The sequence below is a fragment of the Gopherus flavomarginatus genome, chromosome 10 (assembly GCF_025201925.1).
Source record: "Gopherus flavomarginatus isolate rGopFla2 chromosome 10, rGopFla2.mat.asm, whole genome shotgun sequence".
Lineage (NCBI taxonomy): Eukaryota > Metazoa > Chordata > Testudines > Testudinidae > Gopherus > Gopherus flavomarginatus.
In genome coordinates this window covers 546,029-566,097 of record NC_066626.1, presented here as the reverse complement: position 1 = coordinate 566,097, position 20,069 = coordinate 546,029, and the positions used below count along the sequence as shown (strand labels likewise).

Here is a 20,069-nt window from a genome sequence, read left to right as displayed (position 1 = left end):
AACTGAGGCACGCATCAGCTTCATAAAAGATATTACAAACATTCCCAACTGGTCACAGGTGCACAGTCTCCCAGCAGCTTGGCAAAGGCTGGAAGCAAGAGCAGAAGCAACAGGATGGAGAGATCTGGGCAGGCCCTGGATTTTACATCACTTTGCTTCTCCTAGGGGGACAGGAACCACTGGGTATCCCGTGCAAGAATCCAGGGCAGGGTGGATTTGCAGCTCCCCTCTACTGGGAATGGGACGGGGATGGCAGGAGCTGTGGCTAAGGCTTAGGAGATCTGGGTTCTAGTTCCTGCTCTGACAGACTCCCTGCATGCCTGAGTTTCCCATCTGTAACACAGGCCACCCTGCCTCCCCTGGGAGGCTGAATTCATTAGTGAGGTTCCGATCCCATGGGGATGGGTATAGGAGCATACACAGACAGGAGAGTCCAGGGTTGGAAGAGGCTCTGTGCGCGAAGCTTAGTTCTGTGACCGAACTGCCCTGTTTATAAACAGAGAGATTGTGCTGGGCACACACTTCCCCAGGCGGTGCCTCGGTTTCCCCATCTGTACAGATGGGATAAGGACACTGGCCTTTGTAGATCACTTTGAGATCTGCCCACGACCAGTGTTAGAGAAGGGCTGGGGCCCGTAGTCCCCACACAGGGAATGCTATTGTTCTGCCAACTCCTCAGGACCTCCAAGGTGGTCTAGACCCAACCCCTTCCCCCGCCAGGATCTCCGAGCAGGTTTAAAATCACTCCTCCTTCCTTCTACTTCTCACATGCTCCCCCATTTCACCCCTACTCTGAACTTTAGGGTACAGATGTGGGGATCTGCACGAACACTTCTATGCTTAATTACCAGTTTAGATCTGGTTTTGCTGCCACCATCCAGATGTCTGAGTCATCTGGAAAACTCTTTCTTTCCCCCTGCAAAACCTTCCTTCCCTGGGTAGCCTTGAGAGACTCCTCCACCAATTCCCTGCTGAGTCCAGATCCAATTCCCTTGGATCTAAAAAACAAGGAAGAATTACTCCTTCCCCCTCCCTTTCCCCCCCCACCAATCCCTGGTGAGTCCAGATCCAATTCCCTTGGATCTAAAAAACAGGAGAAAAAATCAATCAGGTTCTTAAAAAGAAGGCTTGTAATTAAAGAAAAGAAAGGTAAAAGAAAAAAACCTCTGGGAGACCACATACAGCTGACCTCACAGACAACAGATTTAAATCACAGGAAGTTCCTCTGGGCAAAAACCTTAATACACAGAATATCACCCAAATTTGATTATTCCTCTAATTGCACAAAGACAAGTTACAAAATAAAATAAACATAAACCTATTTATTCTTTTCTAAAACTTACTACTCTGATAAGAAGCTGGTTCCTTGATCTTTTACACTCCGGCTGAAACTGACTAAACAAAAGAAACTTCCCTCCTTCCTTTTGAAACAGTTTGTTCCCCCATTGGTTCCTCTGCTCAGGTGTCAGCTAGGCTAGGTGAACTTCTTAACCCTTTACAGGTAAAAGAGGCATTAACCCTTAACTATCTGTTTATGACACATGGTGAGGACGTGACCGGCAGAGCTCGCTCACCTCTCCTATGTTGGGTTTGTATACCTTGAATGCCTTGAGTTTGGCCAGCACAGCGTGTGCCAGGTGGAAGTTATCTTCATGGTCCCTGCAGCAAAGACAAACGCTATGGGTCAGAAACAGCTCCACCCCAGGGGCACACGCACTTCCTATAAGAGATGACCAGGTACCCTTCTCCCTCTCGGCACACTCATTTCCTATAGGGGATAGCTGGATACCCCTTCCCCCGGGCACACTCACTTCCTGAAGCAGATGGCTGGGTGCCTCTTGTCACAATGTGGGGGAGACAAGGCCCTGCACCCCCGACTTCCTGTGACTCACCATGACTCTCAGCCAGCCAGTAAAACAGAAGGTTTACTTAGATGACAGGAACACAGTCCAAGACAGGTCTTGCCAATGCAGACAACAGGACCCCCTTTAGTTAGATCCATCTTGGGGGCGCCAAGGACGCCAGAGCTCCGGCTAGGCTCCCCTCCACTTTCCAGCCAGCTCCAAATTGAAACTCCCTCCAGCCATCTCACCCAGCCTCCCCCGGCTCCTCCCCCAGCCTTTGTCCAGTTTCCCAGGCAAAGGTGTCACCTTGTTCCAACCCCCCTTCTGTTTCTCACAGACTTTAAGGTCAGAAGGGACCATTATGATTATCTAGTCTGACCTCCTGCACAATGCAAGCCACAGAATCTCACCCATCCACTTCTATAACAAACCCCTAACGTATGTCTGAGTTATTAAAGTCCTCAAATTGTGGTTTGAAGACCTCAAGCTGCAGAGAATCCTCCAGCAAGTGACCCGTGACCCGTGCCCCATGCTGCAGAGGAAGGCGAAAAACCTCCAGGGCCTCTTCCAATCTGCCCTGGAGGAAAATTCCTTCCCGACTCCAAATATGGCCATCAGTTAAACCCTGAGCATGTGAGCAAGACTCAGCCAGCACCCAGGAAAGAATTCTCTGTAGTAACTCAGATCTCATCCCATCTAACATCTCATCACAGACCACTGGGCATACTTACCTGCTGATAATCAAAGATCAGTTGCCAAATTAATTGCCAGAATTAGGCTAGCCCATCATATCATCCCCTCCATAAACTTATCAAGCCTACTCTTAAAGCCAGATATGTCTTTTGCCCCCACTACTCCCCCTGGAAGGCTGTTCCAGAACTTCACGCCTCTAATGGTTAGAAACCTTCGTCTAATTCCAAGCCTAAGCTTCCTAGTGTCCAGTTTATACCCATTTATTCTTGTGTCCACATTGGTATTAAGCTTAAATAATTCCACTCCCTCCCTAATATTAATCCCTCTGATATATTTATGTTCAGGTATCTGGCCTCAAGGAAAGTCTCCCATCCCCAATGCAGACCCAGCAAAACTCCCCTGCAACCTTCCCAGGTCAATACTCCCCTCTCCCTGCTGGGTACCAGGCACCCACGCAGTATTCAAAGAAAACATTAAGAACATTCCCACCTCGTTACACCCCTTCCCCCGGCACACTCACTTCCTGTAGTGGATGGATGGGTACCCCTCCCCCCGGGCACACCACTTCCGGTAGCAGATGGCTGGATACTCCTCCAGGGTTTCACACCATGTGGCAATCTGCTCTGCCATCATCTCCAGCTGCTTGTTCTTTTCCAAGGAGCTGTAGGGGCTGAACCATTTGTGGAAGGTCTGTGGCCCGTCCAGGGAGTACACCTGGGGGGCAAGGGGAGCAGAGATCAGACCCTGGAGCCAACTGCTGGCAGCCAGGCCAGCTGTGCTCCATACCATGCCCCCATGATGCGCTGTTGGACCAGGCCAGCCTGGCGGAGCCATAGAGAGCCCCTAGTGAGGGACAGCCCTTTGCCAGAGCCACTCCTGTTGCGGTAGAGGGACCGCGGCCCAGAGATTCATGCACCAGCCTGGGATGAAGACTCCCCGGCTTCAGGTCCTTGCTGAGCTGCAGAGTCCCGGGTGCCCTCAGGGGTGTACTCTGCCCTGGAGAAGTCAATGTTGGGGAGGGAGCTTGGCCACGCTTCTAGTCTGGTGAAAGCCCCAGTGTAGCCATGGGCAAATCCGGCATCAATGCACGCCTGCTGCTGTCGCTTATTTCACTGGCCAAACAGAATGAGCCATTGGGGCAAAAGTACTTGGACACTAATAAAATGATATCGGCCTGTAGCGGACTGAACTCCTCAGGACAAGCAGCAGGAGGCACCACAAGGGTGAGTCTGCTCATCTACACGGCCCATGAAGGGTTTGCTGCTGCAATGGGACGGGGGAGCCAGCAAAGCCTCCTGACGGACACTCAGCTTATAGCAGCCAGAGCTTTTCCTGGCACAGCTGGCACTGGTACCCCAGATGAAATAAGCTACAGTGGCGAAAGGACTGCTTTGCCAGCATAATGGCATCTACCCAGGGGCTCTGCCACCCCAGCTGCAGTTACAGGGGGGATTTTTTCTCTCATGTCCCCGTAACAAACCCATACCAACAAAGCTTTTGTGTGTAGACCAGGCTCATGTTGCTCTGTGCCTCAGTTTCCCCATCAATGGGTTTGAGACTGACAACACAGTCCTCCCCTCAGGGGTGCGAGGGAGGAAATCCACTGACGACACAAGGAGGGGGTGTCGTATGTCACCGTCCACCCCGCGGCCCGGTTCCTCCAAAGCCCAGCCACCCCTCACCTGGCTCTCGTAGGGCAGGAAGGCCATGGTGATCTCCTTGAGTGTTTTGATGGCCTTGGTGATCCGTGACTTCCTCAGCTCCTTGAACAGAGGCTCAGGACAGGCTGCAAGGCAAAGGCACTGGGTGGGGGTGACAGGCACAGGGCTCAGGACCCCCAGCACAGCACCAGTCCCCACAGACAGGGCCAGGACAGGCACAGCAGGGGCCTAGTGCTGCACACCTGTGGGGAACCTGGGCAAGCCAGCGGGGACACACAGGAGTCAACAATGAGTCCAGCCCCAACTAACCAGAGTCACACTGGGTTCTCGCCTTCTGCAGCATCAGCAGCAAGAAGGGGAGGGGGGCACAATCTCTCCTATCTAGCCCCAGTCTCACACCCTGCCCTCAGCCTCTCCACAGGGGGAAGTGACCGGACTGTACAACTCCGAATGATGCACAAGGAGGAACGGGGACTTGGGATCCCCCTGCCGCTGTAATGGGGCGAAGCAGATGTGACCCTGACACACTGGGTATTCTGGTGGTGTCCCATCCACCCACCCCAGTTGGGACTGATGGAGCAATGCATGCTGGGAATGGTAGCCAGAGGCTGCCTTTCTGGGCGCACGCCGTGAGCCATGTTGGCTGGAGGCAGGCCCGTGGGGAAGAAGGGGGGGAAGGGATAGGTGGGGTCATTCGGTCTGGTCTGCTGGGGCACTGGCCTGCTGGCAGACAGAGACCCTCCCACCCCCATTGTGTCACTGGCCAGGCTCCCAGCTGGGGGATCCGCTGCCCCCCGAATACTCATGGCTGATGAAGAAGACGTGAGCTGCCTTGTAGTTGAAGGTGGGGGTGCCCTGGAAGTCACTGATCAGAGCCTGCACCGACTGCAAAGGAGGGAGGGGAGTTGTAAGCACCAGCCGAGCCCCCTCCCTGCTGCCCGAAGGGCCCAGCCCATGCCCAGCCCCTGGGGTCTCAGGGCCCAGCATGATGCCATCAGGAGGTGGGCTGGTTTTCACTCCCCTGTCTCTGGGCTCCCTCTCCACCTGGAGCAGGGCATGTGCCCATGTGCCCGGGACAGTCTCAGGGCCCAGCCACGTCTCTCGCTGGCACACAAGTGTCCGTGCTGGGCCACAGACGGGACCTGGCATTGGCCTTGCTGCTGAACTAAGTGGGCTCTGAGCAGTTCCCAGAGAACAGCCGGACGAGCAGCAATCCCAGGCAGCTGCCATCAGGGCCTACTCCCTCCCCGGGCACCACACTGGGCACCTGCAGCTTCGCCACACCAGCTAGCCAGGCAGGGTGTTCGGAATCTGATTGGACTCTGCAACCGGCCACTGTGACAGGTGAGAACCTGGCTGCCCTGCCCCAAGCCCCAGATCACAGTCCTCTCCTACAGCGCTCCCTCCACATGCAGCCCCTGTGGGTTCTGGGCTTCACCCTGCTCTGCCAGCACCCCCTGCCCCTGGTCTCCCTCCACTCGCCTCCCTGTTGCAGATGCAGGAGCCTCCTCCCCCACAGCCCCTGCCTCAGCGATTCTCCTTTGCTTTCAGTCTCAGCTGAGGTCGTCTCTCTCCGCCTGCTGCACCTTCCCATCCAACCCCCATGGGACTGCACTGCGGAGAGGTCTGGGGGACAGTCTGTGCTTCACGTGGCAAAGAACACGAAGCCCAGCTCCAAGGAAGCAGCCTCCTGGGGAGCCCCTACTGCCCCATTCCCATCCTGACATCATGCTGTGCATCCCCCCGGACAGCGCCACCTCCAGGCAGCACTAGGAGCTGCCCCGGGCTCTCCCCTGCTCCCCATCCACCTGCCCCAGGCCCGAGCTCCTACCTTCTCCACAAGGCTGAGCAGGTAGATGGCCTCCAGGCTGGGGATTGGCTCCCGGCACTTATCAATATCTTCCACAACTAGGAGAGAGCAGACACTGGGTGTGGGTCAGTGTGTCCTAGCCACCCACCCCAGCCGCTCTCCATGGAGATAGAGGGAAGGGAACGCCAAGGGGAACAGGGATGTTCGCTGGCCACAGGCTGGGGGGTTCCACAGGCTATAATGCAGCAGCCAGGTTGATGTGAGGCCATGGGCTGTGACAGTACAGAGCAGGGAGGGAAGGTCCCTCTGTACTGTGCTAGGGGCACCCCGCTAGACTCCTGGCTCAGCTCTGTGCCCCTCAACGCCAGGGCTCCTCCACCCTGGAACAGGGAGCCAGTATCCCCCCTCCCCAGCCAGGACCCTGGCCGCAGAGTGGGGGAGAAGCAGCGAGGAGTTAATGAGAGTCTGAGAAAAGCGCTGAAGAGGTTCCAGGGGCTGAAAGCGCCAGGCTAAGGGAACTGGACCTGGCTGGGAAGGTACCAATAGCAAGGAGGGCATCTAGGGGGCTGCAAAGGGGGGAAACTAGATGCATACATGAATGTAGACAAGTCAACTCCCCAACTGTGAGGTATGTCCAAGGGAGAGGAGAGCCCTGGTGGGGGGAGCAGATGGGAGGGAGGGACCACTAACGCGTGATGCCTTCGTCCACGATGTCAGACATCTTGCAGCATGACGAGAGGATGCGCGTGCTCGGGTGGTCCATGGTCAGCACCTGGGGTAGCAAGAGGGGAGCTGGTCAGTGACCGGAGCCCAGCCGCCCACCATCATCGTCCACGGCACAGCCAAGGGAGCAGAGCGACTGCTAACAGCAGAGCCGACGGCTCCCGGCCCAGCCCTTCTACAGTAGAGCGGCAGGGCCGTTACCAAGCCTGCACTTGGCTGAGCTGACAGTGCTAAGGACTGCATGAGGAGCGACAAGGAGAGCAGCTCCGAGCAGAGTGGCTGGTACAAGATGTAGGAGACGGAGACAAACCTGGGACACCCGGCCATTCGGAATGTTTCCATCCTCCTAGATGGAGGAGATCAGCCTCTTCCCCCAGGTGACAGGGTGAGTGCAAGAGGCAAGGACAGAACCCAGGAGTCCTAGCTCCCAGTGCTCTGCTCTGATCCACCACATACCCGCTCCCCAGCCCTCGGACAGAAACAGGAGCAGGGCACAGAGAAATGGAACAAGGGGAGTCTCCGTGTTCCCCTAGGAAAGTCCTGTAGGCCATCGGCCCAACATCTCAACCGCCTTCCTGCCATGCCGAATGAACCCATTGCTCTGTGCAACCCAGCATCCCGCTGCACCAGATCCAGCCACTGGGAAAGCTAGTCCCCTGTGCTCCCTCTGCCGCACCGGCCTAGCCCACTGCTCCACACACCCTAGCCTAGTCCATGCCAAGGGCTCAACAACCTGCCTGCCCAATGGTGCATACTGCCCCCATGCTTGGCGCTCTCCTGTTCCTCCTCCCACCCAGGCTGGCTCGCTGCACCCAGTGGTCTGATCTGGTGTGGGTGGGGGGAGACATGGGGCTGGCTGGACAAGCTGGATCTGATCCAGCGCAGCGGGAAGGCAGACATACCCAAGCCTAGCTGGGGATGGATGATGGGCTAGACAGAGCAGGGATCTGATCCAGCCTGGAAAACCTCAGGTTCCTAACGAATCCCAAGAGACTGGAGAGGGAGGAGCACAATATGGATACAGCATATCCCCAGGGGGACACCAGGGCAGCAGGCCTGGCTGGCTTACCTTCCATTCTCTTTTCTTCTTCATGCTGCAAAAGACAACGCTGAGGATCTCTGCGAGGGAAAGAGACGGCGATTAGTGGTGAGGCTCGGACAGGATGGCTGTGCCCTGAGCCAGGACCCACTGGCTGGTGGAAGGACCCTTCGGGGAAGTGGCTCAGAGGCTGTTTTCAGGCCAGCTAGCGATATGCTCCTAGCAAAGCCCCGAGTCAGCAATCGTGGCGGGGTGGTGGGCTAGATGGGCCATGGTTCTGATCACCCTTCCCTTCTGCCAGGCCGGATACGAGTGCAGCTGAACTAAGGATCTGGCCCCCTGCAGCAAGAGAATCAATCCTGTCCAGCACCTCTTGAATGGAGGGGATCCAGGGACCCCCTACTGTGTGTGGGGGACGACAATACGACAAAGACTTTGTCTCCTGAGTCCTGCACATAGAACCCCTCCAAGGCATGCCACGCTCAGGGAACTGCCGGGCCTGTCTCCTGGGCCCCTTACACAGCCAAGCTAAGCAATAAGATCGTCAGCTCTTCGGGCCAAGTACCATCTTTTTGTTGTGCCCAGCACAATGGTACCCTGACCCATGACTGGCACTACTGGCTGCTACCATAATACACTTAATAAATAATGTACAGCACCCAGCACAATGGGGTCCTGGCCCATGACTGGTGCTCCTGGGCACTACCATAATACACCTAATGAATAATCTACAATGCCTTGCAAATGGGGCCTTGGTCCATGACTGGGGCTCCTGGGTGCTACCATAAACCATCTGTTTGTTTTGCCCCTATCCAGCACCGGATTCTGGCTGGTCCCGTAGGGCATGGCTTATAGTGAGCAGTGGTCACACACCAGCTGATAGTGGTGTTACCTGCAGCCCTTAAATGCAGTTCTCTCTGGTGAAACCGCCTCCCCAAATTCTACTGATGTCAAAGCCAAATTAGATTCTTGTCCAAAGAGCCTGTGGCCATCGCATTGACCAGACCCCAGGAAGGCTGAACTGCATTCACCAACTAGTTTCATTCTTTACTTGGGGTTGTGTCTCTCTGCACCTGAATCAGGTGAAGCAAGAAACGCAGGCCTGGCTGCAGAATCAGGAGCCGCAACTCCCTGCCTGGGCCTGCTGGAGGACAATATGAGGGACGCCAGACACACAGACGGGGCTGTCACAGGAGAATCTGGGGCCGCTCCCAGCCTGTGTCAGTTTCGCTAGGCACCTGCTAACACACACCTGTTCCCACCCCTCTCCTTGCCAGGGCATGGGGCGGGGCCTTCTCATCACATGATCAACAAGGGGCGGTGCTATCTGAGTTGCTCTACCTCCAACACAGCTAGAGCATCCCCAAGGCCTGAGACTGCACAAAAGCGCTGGTCTCCTCTGCTCCAGCTCACAGCGAGCAGCCTCTCCAGGCCCTGCTGGGGCCCCCTGGGAGTTCAGAGGCTGGGTCAAAGACACCCTCGTGTCTCTCTACTCCCTTCCCAGCGGGCACAAGACAAGAGCCTCCTTCCCTGCAGCTGCTGCCACCTGGATCGGCCCCCTGCATCTCACCGCTCCCCTCCTGCTTGTTGCTCTTAACTTTCCTGCTGCTATTTTATATTTGCAGCCATTTAGCCCTGTACAGGAAAGATCCAATCCTACTAGTTAGACCCTTCAGCAGCTCCCTTATCCAGGCTTATAATCCTATCTAGGACCCCGAGTCATAGCCCAGGGACACACTGTGCTTGGCACTGTACATTATTTGCTAGAGGTGTCATGGTACCCCTCAAGTACATATACCACCCACCCAGCCCCGCTCTGAAGGCACAGCGTAGAGCAGCGACTGCACAGAAATAAGAACAGCAATGTGAAAAAATGATATTCATCAATATCACTTTTCACAGCAGACTTAGCACCCCAATGTCACCCTTACTTCTGCATTTCTGCTGCCACCCTAGGGCCGATAGCTGGAGCCCCACCGCCTCCACAGACAGGGATTGAGACAGGGAGATGGAGAGCACGAGTCTAGTGGTGGGGCTCTGGCTGTCCCCTTTATTCCCGCCTCCCAGGAGTGCACAGCCCTGCTGCATGAGCCCCTCCCACTTGGGGCAGACAGCCAGTGCTCTTAAAAAGCACACAGCTCACACCTCCCATGACACGTCCTCATGCCTCCCTTGAGAGGCCTGCCCCACAGTTTGAGAATTGCTGCATTAGAGAATGCTCCCCTCCCACAGACTTCATTCCCAGCTCTAACCACTAGACTTCACTCCCCTGCCAGAGGCAAGGGGAGAACCCAGGAGTCCTGACTCTTAGACCACACTGCCATCAAACTCTGACAAGCCATTAAACTTTCCCCACAGCCAAACCAAAAGTTCTCCATGTGACGCAGCCATGTGCCACTTAGGAGAAGCCTCTTTAGCCAGCGCCGTTGAATGAGTCCTTCCAAATCCGGACCTGAAACCGAATTAACTCAATTGCTGGGAATGGAACCAGAGAATCCACCTTCTTCCTTCCTTGCCTGCAGCTAATCTGGAATTGGGATGTTAAAAATGCAACAACTGGCAGCGAAAAGAAGAGACAGGAGAGAGTGAGTATAAGGCCAGACGGAACCATCAAATCATCCAGGCCCATGTCCTGTTTGACAGGCCAGAGAACTTCCCCAGGTCTCCCTGCACTTAGCCAATTACCTGCCTTTGGCTAAAGCCTCTTCCACAAAGGCTGGCTCTGAAACCCCCCGAGATGGTGAATCCACCCCTCGCCAGGGGGCAGCAATCACCCTCCCACTGCAAAATTGGTGCCTGATTTCCAGTCTGATCTGGTCTGGCTCTAACTTCCAGCCAGTGGTTCTTGCTCTGCCATCCCCACTGCATTGAAAAGCTCCTTGGCACCCGGCATTGTTCTCCCCTGGAAAAGACTCAGACACTGAAATTAAGTCCCTTCTCCTTCCCGAGGCGCTAAGGAGGCTGAGCTCTAGGCCTCTCCCCAGCTGGCCTTTGCTCCAGTTCTTGGATCAGTTCTGTGGCTCCTTCCTGCACTATCTCCAAGCTGCCCACGGTCTTTTTAAAATGTGCACCCCAGAGCTGGATGCAGCATGCCAGTCTCGGGCTCTGATACAGGGGTAAAATCCACCTCTTTGCTCCTCAGTGGGACCGCTCCACAGGCGGGGCTGGCTGTACAGATCACAGCTTTTCACTTGGGCAGGATAGGTTCATTAGGTCAGGTCTACACTACAGCCTTATACTGGGATAACTACGTCCTTCAGGAGTGTGAAAAATCCACATATCCTGCCCCCCCAAGTGATGCAGTTAGACCGACCTAGCCCCTGGTGTAGCCAGTGCTATGTCGATGGGAGTATAGCTACCACCTCTCACGGATGTGGCTTAACCATGCAGACAGAAGCGTCTTCACTACAGCGGTACCGTGGCACAGCTGCCCTGGGGTGGAATGTGCAGGCAAGCCTCCCTGCTACCCCAGCCCCGGGCTCTCACCCACTCCCAGCTCCGTCAGTGCCTGTCACTCCTCTCCGCAGCCCTCTGCTATGCCAGCCCTGGTCTGTCCCCCACCAACTCCGTCAGTGCCCCTCACTCCTGACCTGCAGCCCCTGCTATTCCTGTTCAGAGACTCCTCCTGAACCGGGACAGTATGGCCCACCCCAAGTATTCAAAAGTCACGTGTCAGGCCCTCCTAATGGTGAGATTTACTGAGGAGAAGCTAAGAGAAGAGCTAAGGGTTATTAGCACCACTGGCCGTCCTGAGCTGTGGGCCACTTTTGCTCTGTCCCAGTTCTGGGAGCAACCATGGAACATCAGAACAGAATCCACTTTCCAAGGGTCTTTTAAACCCCAGGTCTGTGACCTGGATTTAGCCAGAGGCCCCATCCACTGCAGCCTGAGCTGGAGATTCAGCCGTGGGTTGGGCTTCTGAAGTAACGCAGCCCTCACAGCGGATCACGGTGTTGCCAGAAGACAAGCATTAACACTAGGGTGACCAGATTGCAAGAGTGAAATATCAGGACACATTGGGCGAGTGTGGGGGAGCAGGAGGGAGGGAGAGGACACGACAGCCATGGGGGCACAGAGCCATGAAAGGGAGCCCTAGGAAGCTGCAAGAGGGGTTGTTTGGCCCCTGCTGCAGCCTGCACCACAAGCCACAGGGCAAGGACTCATGGCCACAGCTCCAGCCTCCAGCAGAAGACGCAGGGCCAGGGGCACAGGGCTCCAGCTCCAGCCCCCAGCTGAAGCAGGATAGAGGCACAGGATTCTGGTTGCAAAGTCACGTGCAATTGTAGGTCAGGGGAGTGAAGGGTCCCGGTTCTAGCTCTGGCTCCAGCCACAGTCACAGAGGGAGGCCCCCAGTTCTGCCTTCAGCCCCAGCTTCAGCCACTAACAGCTGAAGCAAACTACAACACAGAGGTCTGGAATCAGTGAGTCCTGCTGCAGCACCATAGTGTAGACACTTTCTACATCAATGGAAGGGGGCTTTCCATCACTCTAGTAAACCTCCTCCCAGTGTGGTGGCAGCTACTTTACTGGAAGAATTCCTCTGTCGACCTAGCCGTGTCTACACCAGGGTCTAGGTTGGCTTAATTACAGTGCTATGTGGTGTGAAAAATTCACACCTCTAAGAGATCTAACTTGAACTAAATTTTAAATGTAGGCCAGGGCTATGCCAGAGAAAAGAACATAAGAATGACCATACTGGGTCAGACCAAAGGGCCATGTAGCCCAGTATCCTGTCTTCCAACAGTGGCCAATGCCAGGTCCTTCAGAGGGAATGAACAGAACAGGTAATCATCAAGTGATCCATCCCCTGTTGCCCATTCCCAGCTTCTGGCAAACAGAGGGTAGGGACACCATCCCTCCCCATCCTGGCTAATAGCCATTGATGGACCTATCCTCCAGGAATTTATCTAGTTCTTTTCTGAACCCTGTTATAGCCTTGGCCTTCACAACATCCTCTGGCAAAGAGTTCCACAGGTTGACTGTGCGTTGTGTGCATCAGGATAGTTTGCCATTCTGCCTTTAATACTGTCTCCCTGAGAAACTCTCAGCTCTCCTGAACTCCTACTTCTCTTAAGATTTCCTCCCACCCCATTTTCTTCCCTACACATTCTGAGTTTGTTGACATCTGCTTTTTTTGAAGTGCACTGTCCTTATTCTATTCTCTCCTTTCTTTAGTCTTCACCTTCACAACATCCCATGGCTAAGAGCTCCACAGATTGACTGTGTGAAGAAGAACTTCCTTTTGTTTGTTTTAAACCTGCTACCTATTAATTTGGTGACCTCTTGTTCTAAAGACAGAAGAGCTAGTCCTTTCGCCACTAAGGCCGAGAGTGACTTTCTGGAAGGCTCAGGCTTAGGGCCCACTTAGGACATTATAGTGACTAAAGCCTAGGGACAGTTTGCTTAGTACCATGCGTGAGTGGATCCACTGACTTTCAGTGGGACTACTCACAGGAGTAAAGTTCCTCACATGTGCATTTGCAGGATCAGGCCTTCAACTATTACCAGTAACTGAACACAAGTTTGTCCAATTAACAGCTTTGCTTAAGACCAGATTGCAACTTGCCCTTGTGCTGGTGCTGATGCTGGTGGAGGCACAAAACCTTTCCCCAACGAAGCCCTGCCAAATGGCCAGCCATAGTCACTGCATTTGAGGGACCACAGAGACTGATCCCTCTGTGCACACCCCAGGAAGATAAATCTCCTCAAAGAAAGAGAAGAAGAACTAGAGCAGGCTAAGCACAGGACTAGGGGTAGCAGGTTTATCTGGAAGTTCATAGATGGATTGTCTCTCCCCATGGTGAAATCCCTTGCTGAGCTCCCATAGGGGTGTTTCAGCTCTATGTATCTACTCAGGACTGAGGTATAAAGACACAACCTAGCCCTTCATAGCCAAGTATTGTAAATTAACATATCTGTTGCCCTTTCATCAATCTGCGCAACATTTCATTCGATGAGAAGAGTGACATGGCACCTGTAGAAATCATCAGCGCAGACTGTGTGTTAAAAAAAGAAGTGGCAATTACTTCAGTGCACTGCGCTACTACAATCTTGTTTAGAAGAATATTACATTAACGACAGCCAATGAAAGTATGGAGAGTCACAGATTAGGATGAAACATAAAAGAGAAACGAGGTTGCAGTGGTTAAGGTGCTAGCATAGGACTTGGGAGACCCAGGTTCCCTGATCCATCACAGACCTTGGGTAAGCCACTTAAGGCTCAGATCCTCAAAGGTAAATAAGCACCTAAGTACAATTGATTTTAATGGGAGGTAAGTACCTAAATACCTTTGAAGAGCTGGGCCTTAGGGAACTCATGCACAGAGAGGCTATTTGTAAAATGGGGATATTAGCACGTCTCTACCTCTGAGGGGACTTGTGAGGATAAATCTGTTAAAGATTGCGCAGAAAGTCCAGAGAAGAGCAAAAAAATGATTCAAGCTCTAGAAAACATGACCTATGAGCGAAGATTGAAAAAAACATGGGTTTGTTTAGTCTGGAGAAGAGAAGACTGAGAGGGGACATGATAACAGTTTTCAAGTACATAAAACATTGTTGCAAGGAGCAGGGAGAAGAATTGCTCTTCTTAACCTCTGAGGAGAGGACAAGAAGCAATCGGCTTAAATTGCAGCCAGGGCGGTTTAGGTTGGACATTAGGAAAAACTTCCTGTCAGAGTGGTTAAGCACTGGAATAAATTGCCTACGGCTGTTCTGGAATCTCCATCATTGAGGATTTTTAAGAGCAGGTTGGACAAACACATGTCAGGGATGGTCTAGATAATACTTAGCCCTGCCTTGAGTTCAGGCGACTGGACTATATGACCTCTGGAGGTCCCTTCCTGTTCTATGATTCTATGATTATGAGGTGCACAGATATCACAGTAATGAAGGTCATAAAAATAGCCATGACTGTTTACCAAAGTCCAACAAGGAGCATTAATAAGGCTGTAAATCAAATTTGCAATATTTTTTCCATGTGTGAGCACAATAAAATGTTATAGTTGACATAAACTAAAAGAAAACAAAGGAGCAGAGATTACAACCTATCTAGAGTGTCATCTATTGCAACAGACATGGGCACACATTCAAGTGTCTGAGATATACACAAATATTAGATAAACTTTATTCTTCAGCAGTGTAATAAAACCCCAAGTCTGCTTCTGTCAGTATGTAAATTATGGGCCATCTCCAGGCATCACTATATGCATGGAGCACCTATTGAATTCAATGAGAATTTTGCACGTGATTTCGCCCCTTAATATAAAGATAAACCCAAATCTGTGGCAGTGCAGGCAGGGAGAAAGGCAAGTGGCTTGGTGCTGGCCTCGCCTCCCCGAGCCCGCCCCACTCCCTTCTCTGCAGGTCCCCCCCTTTGTCCGCCAGGTAAGGTTTCACACCTGCTTGGCCCAGAGGGACCTACCAGGGGGCCAAGTGAGTCCCAGGTGGGCTTACCTGCTGGAGCAGCACCCAGGAAGCATCCAGCAGGCAGGTCCCTCCCTCTGGCTCCTAGGGTCATGTCGCTCACGCAGGGGGGCTCCCTGCCTGGTGCCTGCTGCCGGCATCACAGGCACCTACAAGCCCGCCCTCGCTGCAGCACGCCACGGAGTGGAGCCCTTCTCGCCGCCTCTGTATACCTGAGGTTGCGGTCAGGGCTGCACTCTGTCTGCAGGCTCCTGCCGGCCGGCAGGCTGGGGCGGAGCTCTCCCAGCCCAGATCTACAAGTCCCGCTGCACCACGCAGCGGAGACCGCCTGGCTGCCTCTGTGTGCCCGGGGCAGAGCTGAACTCTGCAGCGCGCCAAGAGCTCAGCTGCGCTGCCCCAGGGCCCAAGAGGAAGCAGTGAATGGCGCCGGCAGTGCCAGCTTGCCACGGTCCCCCCGATATCAGGACAAAGTGCACCCAGATCAATGTAAGGTCGGGACGGGGGACAAGTCCCCTAAAATCAGGACTGTCAGGTCTGCTCACCCTAACTAACACATAGCAACTACCACCTCAGCGACCGGCATGCATAGGGCAGCAGAGGCCATGCTGATCGAGTGTTAGGCTTTAACTTGTCCTCTCCTACATTACAGCTAGAGCAGGGGTAGGCAGCGATTTTTCAGGGGCACTCACACTGCCTGGGTCCTGGCCACCAGTCCGAGGGGGCTCTGCATTTTCATTCAATTTTAAATGAAGCTTTTTAAACATTTAAAAAACCTTATTTACTCTACATACAATAGTTTAGTTCTATATTATAGACTTGTAAAAAGAGACCTTCTACAAACGTTAACATGTATGACTGGCACGCGAAACCTTAAATTAGCATGAATAAATGGAGACTCGGCACAGCACTCCTGAAAGGTTGCCAACCCCTGAACTACAGCCTAGGTCGGCTCTGCGATGGGGCTGGGCTGAAGCGTACTGCTCCATTATGGTACAAAGTGGCTAGGACGTCATTTTTCTCCACACACGCAGCGGTTACCCGTTCTGACAGGCTGTTTATAATGCTAAATTTACTAGTTTTTGGAGGGTGTTGGGGAAAGGAGGGGTGGCTCAAGGTGGAAGTTTTGCCTAGGGAGCAAAACATCCTTGCACCGGCCCTAGTAGGAGTCACCTCGATTGGGAGGTGGGAGCCCTGTGCTGGGGGGCTGGGGGCAGTGCAGAGGGGTGGGAGGGGCTGGGGACAATGCAGACCCGGGGCCCCCTGATGGAAGGGGGCGAAGGGGGAGCTGGAGGCAGTGTGGGGCTGAAAGCAGTGTGGGGCAGGGACCCTGGGGTGGGGTGGGGCTGGGGACTGGGGCAGTGCAGGAAAGGGGCCTTGAGTTGGGGGGCTGGGGGAAGTGTGGGGCAGGACCCTGGGTTGGGGGCAGTATGAGATGGGGGCCCTGGGCTGGGAGAGCTCTCGCCCTGTCCCTGAGCCAGGCCAGTCTGACCCTGGGGCTGAGCTCCGGGCCAGACTGTGGGAAAAGCCTTTGAACCCAGCAGGCACCTGCTGATCAGAGACACTCATCCGGCCCTTTTGGGTAGGGAGACTCAGCCAGTCCCTGTGGGAACAAACCCTGGGGGCCGGGGTGGGGGCGCTGGGGAGGCCTGGACTCCCCCTTTACCAGAGGGGCTGTTCCTGCCAGGAAGGTTGGGGGGATGAGGGGGAGAGGTGGGGATGTGGCAGGGGACACAGAGATGGGGACTTGGGGGTGGGGATGACTGGGGCATTTGAGGGGGAAGGGTGTTAGGGGTGAGGGTGGCAAGAGTTTTTATGCTAGCCCAGTCCTGGGCTGTCCCCACCCCACAAGTCTGCCAGTGCCCAGTCCTGGGCTCCCTCAGGGAGTAGGGACTGGGGCACCACACAGGGACAGCAGGGGCTGCGGGTCAGGATTGAGGGGCACTGGCAGAGCTGGGGGGAGCCCCAGTGTCGGGTCCAAGGGAGGCTTCTAGACTGAGAAAGGGCACTAAATCAAGGTCCATATAAGGCCCCTGGTTCCTGCTGCCCAAGGAACCCCTAGCCCTGCTGGGACCAGGGCATGGAAGAGCCATTGCCTGTTGCTAATGATTAAGGCGAAAGAATGTGTCCCTCCTGCAGAGGGGCAGGGGTACCCCCCAAAAATCCCCTCTCCAATCTTCCCACGGTCTGAGCTCACCTCCCCCCACTCCCCTGTGTTGTTCTGGCTCCCAGCCTCCCGCTCTAGCTCTGCTGAGCTCTGGGGTGGCTCGTGGGGGTGACAAGGGGGACTCTAACATGGGCCCCCCAGTGAATTAAGTGCCAGGTGCCTAGCCCCCTTTAATCTCCCCTCCTGGCCCCGAGCCATGTGGCTGCAGGAGGCCGAGCTGGCTCCTTGCTCCCTCAATGGGGCTTTGTTCAGGCCCCCCGCTCACCCTGAGCACAGAGCAGTATTGATCAACCCTCCGCTTTCCTAAGCCCTGCACCCCCCGGCCACTGCCTGGGGGCCCCTCCTACCTGCCGAGGCTGCCAGGCACCCTCAGCGCAGCCCTACAGCGTGGGGAGAGGATTTGGCCCCAAGGGCAGAGAACAAGGCGGTCTGGTGCCCTGGATGCAGAGCGCAGCCCCAACAGGCTCTCCCCCACCCTCCCTGCAGCACAGCACCCCCTACTGAGCCCTCACCCCACTCCCTCCAGCGCAGCGCCCCCTAGCACCGTGCTGGGGAATTGGGGCACAGCATACCACCCCTCATATATAGCTACCTAGTTCTCCTGCATGACACCCCTGTAGGGTCCAGCTGAGCCCACTCTTCCCTGGTGAAATACACAGTCGCCTCCTCGAAGGTCACCGGCCCCTGAAAGAGCAAGAGTCCAACACTCAGTACCTGATGCCCCACTCACAGCCCCTCTGTAGATACTCTAAGTAAGGGTCTGGAGCTCTTTTAGGATTTGGGACTGTAGATCTAAGTAACTATCTCTACAGATACTTAGCATGCACCAGGTTGCAGCCCCTATACCGACTCCTCACCAATATCCTGTTGCGTTTCTGGCTGCACTTTTCCCCTCACCTCCTTCTCTATGCACTCCCTATCCGTGGCCTCACAAAGTTATGGGACCTCCTGGTCAATCCCCTCCTCACCCTGGCTAAAATGGCCATCCACGCAACCAGGGAGAGGAGGTTTGTCATAAACACATAGCTAAGGGTTAATGTCTCTTTCACCTGAAGCACCTGACCAGAGGACCAATCAGGAAACCGGATTTTTTCAACTCTGGGTGGAGGGAAGTTTGTGTCTGAGTCTTTGTTTTTCTGTCTGCCTGCTTTCTCTGAGCTTTGGAGAAGTAGTTTCTGCTTTCTAATCTTCTGTTTCTAAGTGTAAGGACAAAGAGATCAGATAGTAAGTTATATGGTTTTTTTTCTTTGGTATTTGCATGAATATAAGTGCTGGAGTGCTTTGATTTGTATTCTTTTTGAATAAGGCTGTTTATTCATATTTCTTTTAAGCAATTAACCCTGTATTTTGTCACCTTAATACAGAGAGACCATTTGTATGTATTTTTCTTTCTTTTTTATATAAAGCTTTCTTTTAAGACCTGTTGGAGTTTTTCTTTACTTCAGGGAAATTGAGTCTGTACTCACCAGGGAATTGGTGGGAGGAAGAAATCAGGGGGAGATCTGTGTGTGTTGGATTTGCTAGCCTGATTTTGCATTCCCTCTGGGTAAAGAGGAAAGTGCTTTTGTTTCCAGGACTGGGAACGGAGAGGGGGAGTCACTCTGTTTGGATTCACAGAGCTTGTGTCTGTGGATCTCTCCAGGAACACCTGGAGGGGGGAAGGGAAAAAGGATTATTTCCCTTTGTTGTGAGACTCAAGGGATTTGGTCTTGGGGGTCCCCAGGGAAGGTTTTTCAGGGGGACCAGAGTGCCCCAAAACACTCTAATTTTTTGGGTGGTGGCAGCAAGTACCAGGTCCAAGCTGGTAACTAAGCTTGGAGGTTTTCATGCTAACCCCCATATTTTAGACGCTAAGGTCCAAATCTGGGATAAGGTTTATGATATGAGTAGCAGCGGTGGGATGATAGACAGAATCCAGAAGCCAGTAGGAATATTATATTTTTCTTTTCTCTGCTAAGGGCTTTTTAGCAGAGAGAAACAGTTGGTTTTAAAAGGGAACCAAAGAGAATTTTTTTTCTGCTCTCTCTGGCAGTTTGTGGCTTGCATCTTAAGCAAGAAACCATTAAGGTGCTATTAAGAATCTTTTGTCACACAATAGCACTCCCATTGAGAGTCATTACCAGCACTATATACATGCAAATAAAGTGGTTTTTCTAGTTTACGCTAGAGGAAGAAAAGGAAATAAGCACTGTTGCTAGGCAGACTTCAGGAGGCAACAGAGAACCTGCAGTTCTGAAGATAAACACCGGAGGGCACTCCAACACAAGAAAACAGAAACCATGTCTACCAAGACAAAAATTGAGGCCGATGAACAAGTCAGAGAAGCTGAAGACAGGCGACAACTGGAAATAAAACAAACAGAGATGGAAATAAGAGAGAGAGAAAGAGAGGCAGCCTACCAAAGAGAACAGGCAGCCAAAGAGGCGGACCACCGCCGAGACATGGAAAAACAACAAGAAGAAATGGAAAAACAACAAAAAGAAAATGAAGAGAAGGAAAAACAGAGAAAACATGAACTGGACTTGGCAAAAGCTGGGCTGCATGTGCCAGCCAACCCTAACAACCCGGCGCCAATTATTGCTCCACAGCACAGGAAATTTCCCACCTACAAGGCAGGGGATGACACCGAGGCCTTCTTGGAAAATTTTGAAAGAGCCTGTCTTGGGTACAGCATCCCCGAAGACCAGTACATGGTAGAATTGAGGTCACAGCT

The 20,069-nt window shown here is 53.6% G+C and overlaps 1 protein-coding gene, 1 long non-coding RNA gene and 1 pseudogene across 2 annotated transcripts in view; 1 reads left to right on the top strand and 2 right to left on the bottom strand.

The window, feature by feature from the left end:
* The window catches only part of LOC127058928 (maestro heat-like repeat-containing protein family member 2B), an 852,871-nt gene that overhangs the window by 673,831 nt on the left and 158,971 nt on the right, over nt 1-20,069 (top strand). The gene's annotated exons all lie outside the window — the stretch shown is intronic.
* Nucleotides 1-20,069, bottom strand: part of LOC127030046 (syntaxin-binding protein 2-like) — a 32,860-nt pseudogene that overhangs the window by 5,723 nt on the left and 7,068 nt on the right.
* On the bottom strand, nt 14,865-18,360 carry LOC127058940 (uncharacterized). The gene is made up of 2 exons (XR_007776501.1): nt 17,949-18,360; nt 14,865-14,985 (listed from the first exon to the last, which is right to left on the bottom strand). It is a non-coding gene; the product is annotated as an uncharacterized LOC127058940 (long non-coding RNA).